We start from the raw sequence: 4515 nt of genomic DNA on the forward strand, positions 1-4515 counted from the left end.
TCTAATCATCGGAAGAACCATCCGTGGGTGGGTATACGTTTTTCTGGAATCACACAGTGCAAAATGGCCAAAATTCTTGTCGTCTTTATGAAAACAATTTTTATATAAAATATCAAACCACATATGCAAATTAGTTAAGTTCGAACATGATTAATTCCCAAAAATTCTTTTAAACAAACAACATGGAAGAAAAAACTTCCCACTTCATTGCGTGCGTTCAAATCAGGCAACAGAAAAAAGTGTGTGTGTCTGTGTTATGTGTCAAACCACACGCAACTAAATAAATTTTCCACCAGTGTTTAGGATCAAACCCTTCACTGAAGAACCATTTCTTTCCATAATGAAGCAAAAGAGTGGGCAACAAGCTTTCTTTCAAATAATTCTTGATTAACAAGAATTAGTCAAATTTCAAATTGTTTTTTACTTGAAGACTGTGCAGAGGACAGCTATTCTCGGTTTTCACATGACGTCACGACCGCCATGTTGGTGCCCTAAACAAAGAAAAGGCGGCCATGTTGGTGCCCCGACCAAATCCTCCGGGAATTTAACTCTATTATTATGCAAACGCTTCCTTTTGTTTTCGTTGAAAAACATGGCTGTTGATCACATGAGTGAAAACCAGCAATTCTTAGAGTTATTTTCATAGAGTTATATCGTAGAGTTAGAGTTAAGTTTCCAAAATCCTGAATTCAGGATTTTGGACTTCCAAGATCTTGAATTCAAGATTTTGGCAGTCCAAAATCTTCAAATCAGGATTTTGGAAGTCGTTAACTCTAACTCTTAAGGCCTCCACAGACTAGGGATTTAGTTGTCGACAACTATTTGTGATCGACAACTAAAAAGTTATCGACAACTAAAAAACGTAGTCTGTGGCACAAGTTGTCGACAACTAAACCCCAAATTATTAGTTGTCGACAACTAAGCAGTTTCCCTTTTCGAAAAGGTTGTCGACAACTAAATCCCTAGTCTGTGGAGGCCCTAAGTCATAACTCTACTGAAATAACTCTATTGATAGTTAACCTCTGCAGAGTTGATCATGAGTACAAATAAATAAAATTATAAATCGCCAGACAATTGAAATCCACTGAAGGTGTTCGATTCTTTCTCTGATCTCCAACCCCAAACAGTTACAAGAGCATCTGCCGTTTGGTTTCAGTTTTTGTACATAACATCACAGTTAGTAAAATGTTATCGAGAATTCGACGAAGAAGTAAATGCGACAAATTAAGCCGGGTTTACACTACAGAAATTTTTTGGCACGGCTCGGGTGAAATTGGCACAGGTTCCAAAAAAAAAAAAGGTTCGGCTCGGATTAAATTTGCAGTGTAAACAACCTGTCCGTACCAAATTTCATCCGTGCCGAACCAAAATTTTTCCCCCTGCTGGGACCTTCGGCGAGGTAGTCCGAGCACGGGTGAAAATGGTTCGAGTGCTGAGAAAAGCGGCATGGTTCGGATAGAACAAGTAGTGTAAACACTTAAATAGCCCTTTTCACGGTTAGTTTTTCTCATTTGCATTGCAATGCAATCTAGCATGTATGTGAGGCAATTTCGGGCTATTTTGTAGTTTTAACCCGAAATTGCCTCGCATCCACGTTATATCACATCGTAATGCAATTGAGAAAAACTAACCGTGAAAAGGGCTATTAACTGGCCAAGGTTGAGCCTTAATTCATATAGGCGAGCGGTTTTTTGCGTACATTTCAAGATGGCACACCAAAATCACGCGGACGTTCTTGATTATAGTTAAACTGCGCATGTCTCCAACAGAAGTTACGTGGGCCCAAAAATTTTGGTGCGGTATTTTTGGTACGGTAAACATGGTTTAGTATAAACAAGTTTGCTGAGCTCTTTTTTGGCACCCGTGCCAATTTCACACGAACCGTGCCAAAAATTTTCTGTAGTGTAAACCGGGCTTAAATTCCTTGTGTGTGTTGCAATGTTTATCTCATGTTTCTTATGCAAATGTTTGACAGAGAATATTAAATTACAAAAAATATTCCCCTGAAAGATCAAGTTTCTTTCTGTATTTCGTTTCGTTATGTCAGAGTTAATCGATTAACTCTGGTTATGTTTTGCAAATAAGTGAAAGCCTGTAAAAACTACACGCAATTAAATAAATCTGTCACAGTTCAGGATCAAACCCTTTTCTGAATAATGAAGCACAAAATAGACAAGTTTTCTTTCAAATCATTCTTCACTGTTGTATTTCCAATTATTTTTTTACCTTAAGACTTTGCGAAGGTGAGTACAAAATAGAATTAAATAGCCAGACAACAAAGGTGCGACTTCAGTAAACACAAGTGCATTCAAGGCGTTCGATTCCTTTCAACGAGTTTGTTAAACCCATACAAAATTTGCCATTTGGTTTCAGTGTTGTACATAAAATCATAATTAGTAAATTTTAGAAACAAGGCTCACTATAATTGTTGTCGAAGACCATTACTCGTCGCTTTTAAGGTTCCAGATATTTATTTTTAACCGCGTGTCTTGTTTATCCAATTGACGTTCCATTCTTGAGCTCCGTAAGGGTATATTTTGTCTAAAGATCCACTAAAACGCCATTCCCGTTACAATGACTTTGACGCCATTAAAGGTTACAATAATTTTAATTGAATATTCTGCTGTGTCCACCGGATAAAATCTACGCATTTCTACTACCCCCTGAAAGCTACCAAAAATACACGCGAAGACTCCACGCACAAAGACAATTAGGGAGTCCGGTCGTCCCAGACGACTTAAAACCCGTCCGGACGAGTATAAAAACTCCAAAGGTCGTCCCTTGGACGAGTGAAGTTTTAATTCATGTCTTTTCGCGAATGCCACCAAATGTTATAATATAGAATGTACTTTCGTTCTGATTGCTTTCCATTCAATGGAAACTTCCAGAAAATAAGGAATAAACATGCAGCTTTCCTCAGCACTTAAATCTCAAGGCGTCAAGCGCCATCTTTGACCACGCGCTATTTTCCATGAAACGATTGCAGGTTCAATTTTCATGTATCTTACCTCTGGCCAGCCTCCCACGCAAACGTCCTTAGGGTTTCGTCACGCAAAGGACGTCTGCGTGGGAGGCTAACCTCTGGAATGGTTGTTAGCAAGTCGTTTAGCAAAGAGCAAAGGGCGACTGGTGGTCTCAGCTGATAATTCGCCACACCTCCGGCAAAAAGGAAAACAAAAGAAACAGAAAGTGCTGCTTACGAACAGGAAAAACACGAAATCTTGTTAGCATTCAAAAGGAAGACACAGGAGCGTGAAACTTTGGGTCTTTAAATAGTAACTTTGTAAGCCACATTCAAGTGCGTTTTGTCGTGGCAGATATAGACCACTGTAAATCGGTTTCCCACGGTGCAAATAACATAACACTTCGGAGTCAATGTTCGTAATTTCTGACGAGATTGTAAAATAAAACGCGAATGCTCAAGTTACAAGTGTTGTTATCGACCATTTTCTGTACTTACGCATTTTTCCCGGGCAACTTAAAATTTGTCCGGGCAAGTACCGTAAACGTCCATGTATAAGCCGCACTTTTTTTCACAAAATTGAAGCCATAAATCAAGGGTGCGGCTTATCCATGGATACTTCTGTGTTTAATATTCATACAACTTCTTAAGATCTCAGTAACGAAACATAAAAGAAACCGAGAGCATGTTGCTGTTGTTCATTGACTTTTTCATGAGTGGTGGCTCCTAAAGGAGCCGTTTGTGTCTTCGAGTGTTTATCGGCGAATCTTGCTCTGCAAGAGTTCTTTCAAGCGATTAATTTTCGCTTTACTCGAACAAGTAAACACCAACCTACAAGGAATCTCCATTCCTCCGCACAGCTGTTTGCAGTGACGTCTTCGGCCAATCACTTCCACGCATATCTTTCTGCCTCGTGCGATAAAATACCACAAAATTCGCGAGTACTCGCGAGGTAAATGGCCAACTGTTTCGTTGTCCTTGACCACCTTCTCGGCAAATTTGTCGACCGCATTATCAAGCTCCTGTTCTGCATGAATTTTTTGGCCTATTGCGGGTTTCCAAACATCTTTATAGACGTGGTCGTCGACGTGGTCATGATACCCAGGCCCTTGCCCATGGCAATCCAGTAAAAAAATAATAAATACAATTAAAAAAAAAAGATTTGTGGAGTCATCGAATATATGATGAGGCTGGTTACCGGTTTATTTTTCATTTTTAGTTTTTTTCAAGACTGTACTATATTCTAGTTAGTAATGTTAGGGTTAGTAATGACTGGAGAATGCTTGGCTTATGTCACAAGAGTCAGATCAAGTTTTGCTTTGCAGTTTCTTTCTTCTTCTCACATCAGGGCATGGAAATACAATTATTTCAAGCATGTTTGAGTGGGAAGCTTAATGGGGAGGGGTGGGGGACTTGGCAAAATGCATTACCGTAGCAAAAACGAAAAGACAGACACAGACTAGAGTTATGGTTCCTTACTTCCGCTTTTGGACCAGGGCAATGACTGTCTAATATGGAAATTTGAGTGATACAATTATTATACACATTGTACA

The sequence above is a fragment of the Montipora capricornis genome, chromosome 10, assembly GCF_036669925.1.
Source record: "Montipora capricornis isolate CH-2021 chromosome 10, ASM3666992v2, whole genome shotgun sequence".
NCBI lineage: Eukaryota > Metazoa > Cnidaria > Anthozoa > Scleractinia > Acroporidae > Montipora > Montipora capricornis.